The sequence below is a fragment of the Labrus mixtus genome, chromosome 12 (assembly GCF_963584025.1).
Source record: "Labrus mixtus chromosome 12, fLabMix1.1, whole genome shotgun sequence".
Lineage (NCBI taxonomy): Eukaryota > Metazoa > Chordata > Actinopteri > Labriformes > Labridae > Labrus > Labrus mixtus.
In genome coordinates this window covers 18,863,791-18,877,705 of record NC_083623.1, presented here as the reverse complement: position 1 = coordinate 18,877,705, position 13,915 = coordinate 18,863,791, and the positions used below count along the sequence as shown (strand labels likewise).

General features: G+C 41.8%; 1 protein-coding gene across 2 annotated transcripts in view; it reads left to right on the top strand.

Moving 5' to 3' along the window:
* The window catches only part of LOC132985208 (kelch-like protein 29), a 105,270-nt gene that overhangs the window by 9,012 nt on the left and 82,343 nt on the right, over positions 1-13,915 (top strand). The gene's annotated exons all lie outside the window — the stretch shown is intronic.

Genomic DNA, 13,915 nt, shown 5'->3' with positions numbered 1-13,915 from the left:
ATTTGTATTGCCTTTACAGTCAATACAGTATGTCATATACCTCATAGTCTCATTTTTATTTGTGCCATTATAATGTTACACGTCTGTAAACGAGCAATCTGTTGAACAGTGGGGGCAATATGGAAAGATAGTTTCCTTATAGGCATATCTGACCACTTATTTAATAAATTGATTGACCCAAGATGACCATGATGAGACCAAGGATACATATTTAAACGTTGTTTATATTCCAATAAATTCAGCTAACAGCTTTATGAAAACATCAGCAAATTCTCTTGAAGAGCAGCAAACTGGGACTGCTGATTACCAAAAAAGTTTGTTACATTTTCTGTTGTTTGGGAATTCCATTACAGACTAAATACTAAAATATATCCATAACCAAAGTCTTACTTTTACTGATAACTGTAGACCGACGATCAAAATCCTTTACAAATGATCGTCTGTATTGTCAATGTCAGAATTTTCTTTCTCTAGACGGCCTATCGTAAAAGACTTTTCTGTCACAGAGGGAACAAGTCTTCCTGAAGTCTCAAACATGCTTTGATTTCACCCTTTTTTTTTTAAACATACCGCCGCTTGTTGTAGTTAAGCTAATGCTTTTATATGATAACAGAGATTATGCATTATCCATTTTTATAAACGGGATACATTCATAATTACAGGTTGTTTATAATCCCACATTTTCTTTTACCTAATGGACAGTCCTGCTATGAGGAGAAAAAGGCTGTGAATGATGATCATTTTTAATCTTCTGGCTTGTCACACGTCTTCTTCTACTGCTACAGTGTGTTAACACAGCAGCAGTAGCGTCATATAATTGAATGCTCTTTTAAGAACTCTGACTTTTGACCTGATGGATTCCGGCCTTCTCCTGCCTCCATCATTAAGTGAAGAAGAATCCTCCACCTGCTGACAAAAGGGGAAAAAAATCCTTGAGGGCGTATATGTGGACACAGCACAGTGAAGTCTTTAGCTGTAGAGACAGAAAATGATGGGAGTTCTGAGTGAATCTTTGTAGTAAGCAGAAAAGTGATGATGCTAATGACATGACCTTTGACCTGGCCTCCATGAGGTTCATGTCTGATATTGTCTTTACTGCTGAGTGATCAAGTGTGCAGGAAGGAGGGAGAGTAGAAAGCGGGGAGCAAGGTCACTCTATTTCACAAGCCTCCCCCACCACGTTTCACCAGACGACCTGCGGCCCTCGCAGCGCACCCGGCTGGCGCTTTAATGATCGACGTGGCTGCCTCACTTATTTCACAGTTACACAGGGATTCCATCAACATGCTGTTACCTGACCATAACCGAGGCAGAACACAAACGTACACGCATAAATACCAGCTGTCACATGTATCTATTTATATTTTGTCACATTAACGTCGAGGCATTGTGTCCTGAACGCCCCTGCAGTGAAAAAGACGCAGGGCACAGTAGGGGTGTGGCCTGTGGTTAAAGGGGTGTAGAATCATAAGAGGCATGTTCACTCACTCACTCACACACTCACACACACACACACACACACTGCAGTGGTTTGGCGTTGTATCTTATCCTGGTCATTGAGGATAATATCATTTCAGTAGTGCGTTCAGTGTTGTGTCTCTTTCTTCCTCATACGCTCAGGGACTGAAGCATGTACACATCCTCAGGAAGAGGAAAAGTAGTGAAGTGTTTTATCTTTAGTGTCCTCACTGAGGAGGAGAGGAGTGGAATTAAGGAAACCACTTAAGTGTTTAAAATCATTTAAGTCAGTTCAGTTTAAGCTCACAAAATAAAATTTCAATCATTTACAGTATAAAGCTAAAACGCTGCTGCTTTGACTCCATGCTCGTCCTGCACTTTAAACTAGCTAATTGTTTAGTGGGTCTTTTATTTCTAATGTAACACGTGTCCACTTTGTATGTAAAGCTGTGTGAGTTCTCTTGTGTGCTGTCTTGTGGACTGTATTGAGAGTGTCCTGTCATTGTAAAATGAGTTTGATGTTTCCTGCTCCTGACTACGGATGAAATTAAGCTTTTGTGCTAATTCTGGTAAATGAACATTGATGTGTATTGCTTATATTTCAAGTATTGTGCAGTGTTCTAATTAATAAATTAAATGAATAAAAAGTCATCTTTATCATGAGCTGACAGTGATGTTTATAGTACCAGTTGTAATGACACATTTAAGCTTTAATAGGCTACAAGAAAAATGTATTCAGTTTAGTTTAATGAGTCTTCCAATGTGGAAAAAAATAATTATTTCTTTCCACAGATCTTTTCTGTTTGAAACCTCTTATTTTATTTAAACTTATCTTAACAGAAAATCCCTGCTTGAAAGGAAAGTCTTTCTCTCTCTCGCTCTCTCTCTCAATAGTGTCTGTTAAAGACGGGCCTCTGTGACTTAGAGCTGAACAAACATTTTACCACAAATTCATCCACACTAAAAAAAAAAAAAAGTTCAAATGATACAAACTTGTAGTTTAGGACATTCAGGCCAACCATCATTAAGATCAACCGTTAAGACAATGACAAAGAAGTTTAACAGGTTGTTTGCTGAACAGCTTTTAGAAACAGAAATAAGGAAAGTAACGTAACGAGGAGAAAGCTGAAAAGTGTTCAGCATCACCAGCTGGCCCTCCATCTATTCATCCATTCATCCTGTCAGCCTTAGTTTGTCTGAGCCTTCTGTCACCAAGCCTTCTTTCTTCTGTTCTAAAGATGAAGATTTCACACGGACAATCCAGAGCGCACAGTGAGTCTGTCATCTTTTCAGCTGTCTCGTTTCAGAATATCTCCACCTGAGCGTCCCTTTGTGCAGCTCGGCCTCCATGCAAGTGATGCCATATTGATTTTAAAGTTTGTCTTTGCGTTGGCCAGGAGTTATTATTAAAGCTAAGCGTGTGTGTAATGAGATCACACTATATGGTAAGATCATTATTACAGCAGATGCGTTTTATTGTTTCACTTGGTGTCTCAAGCAGCAGTCAAGGCAAACAGAGGGTGCTTTAAGAAGGGAGCTACTGGTTAAATGTCTTTTCGTCTTATTAATCTAAAATGATGCGCATGTGGCAAAACAGCCTACACATTGTATTACGTTAACCACTTTTTTTGGTGCACCTACCACCTGTTTGCCAAACCTGACTCAAAATTGAAACATTTTCATCAGACTCGAGCTGTTCACGAATAAATCTGAATTCATGTTTTGCCTTCTGGCTCACGTTGTTCCGCAGAGTAAAAATCGCTCTATCTGTAGCATCAATTGCATCAGCACCTGACACTGTGAGCAGCAGTCTGTCTGCTCTATCTGCTGACAGATTTCCAATGATATTTACCAAAGAAAGCCATTTTCCATTGCTACTATGAAAACTCCCTTTTAACCTTATTACATTGCCAATCTGTGAGGGACCAAATGTCTTCTGCTGAAATTAATTTCCCAACGGGGTCTCTGATCAAAGAACTCAGATGTACCTTCATATCATCTGCAGTCAGTGGGTCTGCAAAAAATTAATTGCCAGCATCATCTGCCAAATGTTAACTTGGACGTCTTCCTAATGTTGACATAAGCTTCAATGACCATCTGCAGAGTGCAACTTAATGTGGCATATGTCTCTTTCTGTACGTATGGCGAGAACACAAGATGTTTTAAAGCGTACCACACTGTTGCTAAAAGGCATTACTTAGTTTTTCTCTGCCTGTAGCAGAACAACCGGAAGCTGAGAGGCTGCTGTCATGTCTGTGGACCGTTATGGAAGAAGTCCTTCAGCAGAGAAGAGAGAGCATTAAGTAGAAGAACAACTTTCTGTTCTATATTCAGCCGAGCTCTTGACAACAAAGATTTGTTCTTCAGCTTCTATCAGATCTGAATGATCCAGTCAGGAGGCTTCATCAGTAATCACACCTCTTGATCTGCAAGGTTCTTGTGTAGCTTTCTTTATTTACTGCAGAGACACACATGTAGTGCAGATGCTAAGCGAAGCTATAGGAGCTTCACAGAGGTTAACCCACACTTGTAAAATGTGCATTCCTGCACCACATGTGTTTTCCTCACATAGTTCAGGAAAAACAAATCAGTTTTCAGTGTTTACTCCTGCTGCTTACTGAAATAGTCAGCATTCACATCATCCCAGCTGATCTCACAACTCAACAGCCTTCCCCTCAGAGTTTTAAACTGAAATAAGAAAGCCGCTGCTTGTGAGATTGATTTTGAGATTGAAGGAGAGATCCCTGTTAAGAAAACATTTGACACCACAGTGTAGATAATGCGAGCTAGGCTTGTTGTCTGAAGTGTACTCAAGGTTTCTGACAAGCAGATGTTGTGGGCTTTAGAGCAGCTGCAGAAGTGTTCCTCCATACATGCTGACCTTCTGTTGAAACCAGAAATGAGAACACTGAAGCAGTCTCTGAGCCTTTAGAGTCTACCTCCTCTGCTTTTTGTCAAACTTACAACGACGCACTGAGATCGGATTAATGCAGACATGTTAAACACAGAACACTATCAAGACACATGCCTGGAGCAAAGCATGCTGGGATAGAGCGACACATTTGATGCGCTGCTGCTCTTTGACAGCTTCTGCTGCTGACTTAAGGGTGCTGTCTTATGTATAGCTGACAATCTGATTTGGATGTAAGATTTATGGCCATACTGTTGTATCCAATAGTTCAGTTTTGCCTAACTTTCCTCGAATATTATACGTTTTTTGCTCCCCATTGGCATACATGAACAACTTCTTGAGCTAAAAGTTTCACTTCCCTATCATCTCTTTCTCTGGAGAATTAAGTTTCTCAAATGCCTGCAAGCCAAGATCTGAAAGGGTCAGCCTCTGTTCCCTCTCGTACCCAGAATTTCCACCAGATATGTATGTATTGGGTGTGCGCTCGGCTCCGTTAAGGCTCCGTGCACCCTCGTCCGTCAACACCCGCAGGCTGCGTTCTCAGTGCGCAGAACAGCACGCTGAAGCGCCGGGACACAGGAGTTTCCTCATTATCGATAACACTTGTAACAGTGCGAGACAATACGATGTATGTGGTATAAAAACTTATAACCATAAACAAACACACATAAGGTCATTGTTCTGAACCGTCAAAACAGAGTGTTTTATTCTTAAATTAAACCAGTTGATTCGGTGTATAACTTTCTGTCCTGCTAAATCTTTTCTGTGCTAAATTGATGCGCTGTGCTCTGACATCCGGCAAAAATAGAAGCCTTGAGTATCTGATACGGAGGGCTCCGGACACCGGGAGCTCAGACGCAGCTGGGACGCAGCGCAGCGGAGCCAGTGGAAGCACACACATTGACTAAAGTAAAAACTCATTAGCTCTGTTGCTGTGGCAGAGTGGACTGAACAAACATCTGGTGGAATTTAGGAGTTAAGAAGAGGATAGAAGTGGACTTTCTGGGTGGCACACGGCCTGTTGTTTTGGAGCTGCTCTCACAGATATGTAGTGTCACTGTTCAAACCTCATCAAGACCTGTTACTAATGAATGACTCACAAAGACATTTATCCTTCTCTGCTTGCTGTACGTCTTGAGATTTTAAAAAAAATGCAATCTGTTTCCTTTCACTGATTTTCATTATTGTTCACCACACGCCTCACTGCACTCATGATACCAGAGTTTAGACTACATTACAAACACTGAGTTTATTATCTGCTTATATATGCTGAACTGTGATAACACTTCAAGCATGTCTGCGCATGATTGGCATTACCTATTTAGCATTACCTGTTGAATCATTTACTTAAATTTATTATGATTAAATATGTTCCTGTAAAGCCTTCAACTTTAATGTTTTTATCTGCCAGATAGGCTTCTCTGGTAGCTGCTCAATTTCTCACTAGAGCACCATCTGTAGCTTCACTGTTTGCCCCCACACTCCCAATGCCAACAACACCTAATAAACACATATGAAGACCGATATGTGAACACTGTGTGAGGCTGAATCTGTGAGTCAGATTTCCCTCTTTGCTCCCCTGCATCCTGGTAAACACGTTATGAAGATGAGCTTGTTGAGAGGCGTCTTCTTCACTATGCAAGGCCACAGCCTCACTGGGTGAATATAAACAGCCGTATCTGGCGGTGAAGATGATGACAGGTCTTCATTAAAATGATCTTTCTATTGCTTTTCAAATGGTTTTATTTATTTTCCCAGCCTGGATTCATCTGTAAATAGTAGAAGTATGTACCTGCAACCAACTGCCAGTTATTACATCTGACATCACCAAATGACTCCCATCAGTCTGTGGGTAGAAGTCACTTCACTGACTTAGGAGTGGGAATGAAAAAACTCCAACGCCATGACACCTTTTTAAAATATTTTTGTGCTTATTCAGACAATTCTGTCACTGGCTCGATTCAAATTCAAGACCATGATGGTCCTGAAAAAAATGAAACACGAGGCAAATGAAAAAAAACAACTTTATTTCTTCATTGATCAGTTTTATTTAAAAGAAGGATAAATGTCACTGCTGGCAGGACTCCCTGTCTGCTTCGAACCCTCCTGAACTATATTGCAAAAAAAAAAGGCAGAGTCTGAGGTGGGATGTCATCTAGCTCATGATGGAAACTGGACACAAAAATGGCTTCACCCAGGACATCAAACTGTTCAGTCATTTTGAAGTCCGATCTTCAGTATGAAATTCAAACTTAAGTTTCTTGTGTTAGAGGAGTTGAGTGAAAGTAATACCCCATGATTGAACAACAGGACGGCTGTTTTTTTTCCTAAGTCTTCAGGGCTTGTTAGATGTGTCTTAAATCATATTTTATGATTGGACTAATTGAAGTGGTCGGGAATGTTTTATGTGTGTGTCAGGCAGCTTTACTTCCTCCTTTGAGACGAATGAATGAGAGTCCCGTCGGGGAAGGCCCTGCAGCTTCCCTCATTACTCAAGTCCTCACCATAATCTCATTTTGTTCCTGCAGCCACTCCAACAAGCTTTTTAAATCCAGTTCATTTTCTGCTCTCACTGGCAGTCCTCACTAAGTCAGGGGTGGAGATGGGAGATATTACATTTCTGCCTGATTAACCTGAAGGTTGAACCAAAAGCAATGACATTTATAGCTCTTTAGAGGATTACAGAAGGTATATTTCTCTCTCATTCTTTATAGATTTTAAATAAAAATCAGCAAGGACACCTAAATGTTGAGTCAGGACTTTTTGCTGTTTGAACTTATTATATTCACTCCAGCACAGTATGTTTATCAAATTCATTAGCATCTTCACATTTAGTTTGTTCTGACATGAACCGTCCATATTGTCTATTCTTCCTTCCTGCAGTTGTGTTGCTTTCTTTTCCTCTCGGTTGTCATTTATAGGAAATTCATCATATTACTTGTGTGTCCAGGTAGTCCCTGATCAGATTAACCAATGCCCATGAATTATTGCTGTAGAGTGTTTGAGGCTCCGTCAGCAGCTGGACGTGTATATCAAGGAATGTTCACCAGAGAAGTTCAGAGCTCTTGTGATCTGAGCATCACTTTACAGAAACTGTCTCTGACCACTGATCCAGGACTGCTTCCATGATGTTTCTCTTCTGGTATTGGCTGAGGTTTGGATTGAGAACAGTGCCTGTGGGGGGGAAACGCTCTCCGGCCCAAAACCCAATTTCCTCTGAAAGATTGAGGAGGCTAACGCGCTCCGGTGCAAGGCGCTGAACCCTCTTTGTTTTCTCGTCTTGTCTTTTAATCGCATCAGGCTTTTAATTATTTCATGAACTCATTCTTGCACCCTTTTTTTTTTTTTATCAAGCCTAAAATGAAGAGTGTGATAAGAGAGCTGCGATAGTGCCTGAATCTTGGCAGCATGTTGTGATTTTAAAAGAGGCTTCTTTTTTGCCAAATGTATTCTTGTAATCATGCAAAGGAGGTGTTGACTTTGACTGATAGTCTACCCTACCTGCCTACACACTACAGACGCGACTACACGTACCACACACACACCACGCACACATGTATCCACACATACACAAAGACTTAGAATATCATGTGTTGTGGATTGTAAACAAACTAATCATTATAAAATGTCTCCATTCAGTTTTGATTATAATCTGGTTCAAATTTACCACGAGGAATAAATCTCAGTGCTCTGAGGTTTACATTGCGTGCTGTTAATGATTGATTATGTTGCTTCTGCTGCAGATTTGAAAGATGGCGAGCACCCTGTAATGTCCCCATGGCCCATCCTCCTGCCCGAACACCCCAGATTAGCAAGTCTACAAATGTCTTAATTTGCTGATAGCTGGACAAATAAATAATCCAGAGGGAAGGCAGAGATTGGAATATTTTCTGTTTTCTGGCTCGATGATGCTCCTGCAGAGTTGTGATTGACTTTGAAATGGCCAAATCAGAGAACCGACAGAGAGCAAGTGTGTTAAAGAAAAAGAGAAACCGACAGAGCTGAACTGCACATTCAACTAAAAAGAGAGCAGCGTATTTACCAGTCGAGCGTGTATGTGCTTTCTCCTCTGTCCCTCCACCCTGCTCCTCCGAAAGAGGACTGGAAAGGCCTTTAGCTCAGCCTCCAAAGAGGATTCTTAACACCTTGGTACATTTTACCTCTTGTAAAGCAATCACTTCCACCCCCCCTCTCCCCCCCTTTCCCTTCAGGCCGCTGGGACTGCTGAGTCAGCTCACCTTCATATGAAGAGAGGCTCTCACAACCAGAGACGTTATTTATTTGCACTGTCTGTAAGGGGGGAATGTTCACAAACCTCTTGCAGGGTATTTGATTGGAAGCAGATAAGTATATAAACATGACTACTTTCACACTGGAGCGCACAGGCAGACACACATGGACACAGAAACAGCTGTATGCTAGATTAAAGTCAAAAGGGAGAAAAATCAATGACTGTAATTACACACTGGGAAACAGAAAAACATGCATGTGTTGAACATAATTGCAGACCAGCGTGCTGCTACTATTGGCAATTATTATTATTATTATTATAAACATTAGCTTCTCTCTCCTTCCTCTTGTCTTCTCTGCTTTGCCAACACCACCATAGTTGTGGGAGTAAAGCTCTCGCATGTCCACACCCTCACACACTGACTCACATTTTAGTGGAGCACACTCTTCCTTAACTTCAATGTGGGCCCAGGTCACTGAGCTCTAGCAATCAGGAGCCATTTTTACATGTGTGTTTTTAACCTTCTGACATCCCACACTCTGCCACTTGGAGAAATGCATGTCTTTTAACTTTTTCTTTTAACGTTGTTTTTCTTTATATTGTGTGTATCTCATTTACTATGTATTTGCCTTTGGAAAGAGCAGTCTTTTTCTGGTTATTAAAAAGAAAAGTGAGCAGTGCCTTAAAAGATGAACCTGACTGTAAACCTTTTTTTCCGTAAATATTGCCCTACATTTAGTGTTCAGTTCATAGTTTGGTGGGGCGGCTGAATCTGCTGTGGCTGAGTTGAGTCGGTTCTCTCAACCTGAAGTTTGGGGTTCAATCCCCAGCTCCTGCAGTCACATGTCTGATGTTTCTTTGGGCAAGACACTTAACCCCAAGTCGCTCCTGCTGCTTTGTCTGTGTATGAATGGGATGAGTTACTTCTGATGGACACTTTACAGAGCAGCCTCTGCCATCAGTGTGTGAATGGGTAGTTGTGACCTGCGGTGTAAAAGCGCTTTGAGTAGTCTGAAGACTATGAGTGCTGTACAAGCTCAAGTCCATTTAATATTTAACATATTTACTTTGTCTAATACCCAAACTGGTCATTGCATTTAAAAACAATCCCTATTATTGTCCCTTTTTGTTGTACTGCTTCTCCCTCACCATCTTCATTATTAGACCCTGAAGACTCTTGCCAGAGTGTAAAATGTCAAGGAGATTCAGACGGCTGTAAAATTCATGAAGTCACAGTTTTCTTTTATTAGCTTATCTTTGATTGTTTTAACCCTGTGTTTTCCACAAACCACATTTAGTTTCAAAAATGTATATTGTCCTCTGCATGTGTGTTCCCCAAGAGTGACTGATATCTCACTATATCACTGATTCTCTGCATTTCCCTGTCTTGTATTCTGTAATTCACACAAACATCTAGGTATAGGTACATACGAGGGGTATAACGGTACACAAAAATTTCGGTTCGGTACAGTTCTCAGTTTTGAAGCTTCGGTTCGGTACATTTTCGGGACATTAAAGGGACCTGATGCAACGCTTTTTTTTTCTTGATTAGAACATTTAGAATTTCCCTTTTACACATTGGGCTAAGTGCAGCATCGACAGTTCAGACTTGTAAACCTGCTCAGGTAACTTTTTTAATAACATTTTAAATTAAACATTGTAAAAAAAAAAAAAATGAACTTATGCTGCATCCTTCAACCAAAAGAGTCTCCAATAAATAAAAGATATGAATGAAATAAAGCATTTTAGAATGAAATGAAGTAATTAATATAGCCTATATGTAAAAATATTTATTTTAAATTACACTGACACCTTTTAGTTTATGAAGGCAACACTTTTTTGAATGCCCTTTGAGCACATAATAAACATAATCACATCTGGGACAGTATAGTTTCATCACAGAACTATTATTATTTCCCTCTGTCGATATAAGAACTTCAAAGGCATTTGTTGTGGCTTTGTCCCGTTCAGAATTACTAGCAAAAGGTTTTCTGTTGGGGAGGGTTAGGGTGTTCATTCTATCATGCTGCAGGTTATGCTCCCACACAGACGTGTCTCCCCTTTTGCGCAGCAGCGCAGCTGGAGCGGGATCATCGTTGAAAATGAAAACGAAACTTAAGAGTAAGTCTGTAAAAAGAACTCCATCCCGGTTATATGCAACTGTCCAAACCAACAGGGCTTGAGGAACTATTAATCTGCACAGTTTATGTTTGAACTTTTTTACAAGTTACTAACTAAAAGCTGTGTCTCATACCAGCGGCCGCAGCCTTCCTTCACACTGAGGTGTGCTTCCGCTTTACGGTCCGTGTGGGAACACAGATTAAAGCACTTCTGTTCCACGCGTACCGGACCGAAGGCCCTGTACCGAAACGGTCCGGTCCGAGTACATGTACCTTTACACCCCTAGTACACACACACCCCTAGTGTCCCACTATCACTTTGACCATCTCCTGTGACTCTGTCTAGCTGGCACTTCTTGAGTGACAGCTCTTGGTTTGTCTGTGTATCCATGGTTACAACCCAGAGACCTGCCCCATGGAGACCTGGACCTGTCGACACTCTATGAATACTGAAACCAGAGATGGATGGCCAGGAGCCACCTCTGCCCTAAAGTCTGATCTCTGCTCGCTCTCCTGCTGCTCTCAGCTCTTTATCACAAACCCTCCTCCTAAACGGAGCCATTGCTGGCAGCTTGATATTGTAGGAAATAGATCTAGATATTTCTTGTTATTAAGGGGAAACTTGAGATCAGGGATATAACACAAGTCATGTACAATCATTCTGCAAAAACAGCTGCTTCAATTTATCTTAAACATCGTGCTAACCACCCACAAGTTATTTTAAAACTGGGCACTACTTACAACAGATCGAGTGTCTGTCTACATCACCCCGCTGTTTCTGCTGTGACAAACACATGTATGACAGCTCAAATGTGGGTATTGATTTTCGTCCACCACAACTGATGGATAGAGACAGAAAAAGAGAAGGTGGTGAAGGCAGGAGGAGAAGGGAGCACAAGTGTGTTGGGGGTGGCAGGCCTGCTTTTTGGCTCTTTATAGTTGTAGGTCGTAGCAGTGCTGCCAGAGTGTGTGTGATCTCTCAACCAGCTAATGAGAATACTGAACATTTGCTGAGTCCACAGTGTGTTGGAAGTCATTCATCACTTCACTGATTCAGCTCTATCTGGTTGTATGGTGAGCATTTGGGATTCCCACCATGGGGCCTGAGGGCAGAGCTAGAAAGGTGAGTTTAGTGTGAAGAAAGAGATATCTCGGGCCATACGTCATTAAGAATATGCAACCACCCAAGTAATGGCTCATCTATTCCACAAGGCCAGAAACATAAATGAAACCACTAAATATGCGAATAGATCAGCTAGGCCCATAGAACCTATTTATTCTACTGGGGTTTTCATACAGCATGTGATAGAACGGCCTGAACTATTCCCCCTCCCACTTTGGAGGAAAAATGCACCATTTAATGACTTGCTATAAATATGTGTACTCTCCATTTTAAACTGCAGAAAGAAAGTGTGGGAGGAAACCAAACATCGAGAACATGGAACTGAAAGAAAATAACCAGTGCAGAGTTGTTGTCATGTCAGTTCACAACCATCTCACCTCTGTGAGCAACTATATATCTAGATCATTAGCCTGTTATGAACATTAGAATTGTGTAGATTGTAGGTATTTGTTTGGGGTTAGTGGATGTGCTCGTAGAACAGAGCTGCAGACATGATCATTGATTGTTAGCCTGCTAGTATTAGCCACGGTTAATTTGCATGCTACCTCAGTTAATTTGTCTTTTTGCAGAGCCCAGTGCAGAGAGATCTGCAGTATGTGGATACTGGGAAGATGAACGTTGCACCCACAACTTTTTCAGATAGTTTGTTTAGTGTTAATATTCAGCTGCTCTACTCTACATCGAGTCTGTAGAGTTTAGCGAGCTTCTGACACCGCTGCCCCAGACAACCAATCATATGCTAGATGGGGCGTGACTCATCGCCAAGGTCACGAAGAAGACAGACGCTTGTCAGATGATAGTCATGAAGGTTATTATGTTGGTGTGCCACTCTGTGCCTCGACACCATGCCTGTGCTGTTGGGAGCTGATATGCTGAGTCACATCAGTTTTGCCACCAAACTGTAAATTAATGTTCACCCTCCACACTTTGCAGAATGCATCCAGTTTAACCAAAAATGTTACTCTGCTTAAATTGTATTTTGTGGAACACTGTCCTGTCGTAAGCTAGTTTTCTCCCTCCTAGCTTTCATCTAGGCCTGGCAACACATCACCCCCACCCTCATTCACCTCCACTGGCTCCCGATCAAATCCCGCATCCAATATAAACTCCTCCTACTCACCTACAAATCCCTCCATGGTCTAGCACCACCGTACCTCACCGACCTCCTCCATCCCTACACCCCGTCCCGACAGCTGCGGTCCTCAGCCACAGGCCTGCTCTCCACCCCCCACACCAAACTGTGATCTTTTGGTGACGGAGCCTTCAGTGCCTCAGCCCCCCACCCTCTGGAACTCTCTCCCCGCCGAAATCCGCACTGCTGCATCTCTGACCATCTTTAAAAACCTCCTCAAACACCACCTGTTCACCAAAGCATTCAGTCTCATCTAACACTCCCCCCAGCTGATCACCCACTTCCTTTCTCCTTAATTTGTTTGTCTTTTGTTGCCTCCCATTACGCCCCCCCCCACCCCCCACACACACATTTTGTAAAGCGTCCTTGGGTTTCATGAAAGGCGCTATATAAATCTATGTTATTATTATTATTATTATCTTGCCTTTCCTCTTGTGCAGATTGCAGTTGTGAACACCCCTTGAATCATGTTGTGAGTTACCATGCCACAGACACAGAGGTTGAATTTTTATGTAGTTGTTTTGATTGTGTATGTGTATCGTGATTCATAGACAATCCAGCTACTTTAGTATTTTTACACAACAACCTAGGTGTCTGTGTATGGATTTTTTTGTAGTAAAGTTGTAGCGCAGTGAAAATCACAGGCGTGTCCTGTGAGAAATAGTAAAACCGGTGGGAGGCGATGAGATGGCCTTGAGATACGGGGGAGATACAATGGGAAAAGCAGGAGTGTGACAGCTATGCAGCGTAGATCCATTCAGATTTTTTAGAAGGCAGCACTGCGTTGTGACTTCTTTCTCCGGTCCCTGAGGTGCTTGTCCCTGGATGGAGGCAGGGGGTGCAAAAGAAGCGAGTCTTTCCCAGAGCCTCAGTAATTTATCAGCAGGTTGAGGCAACTTTGGCTGATTGCATTTTTGACAGAGCAATCTCCACTATGTCA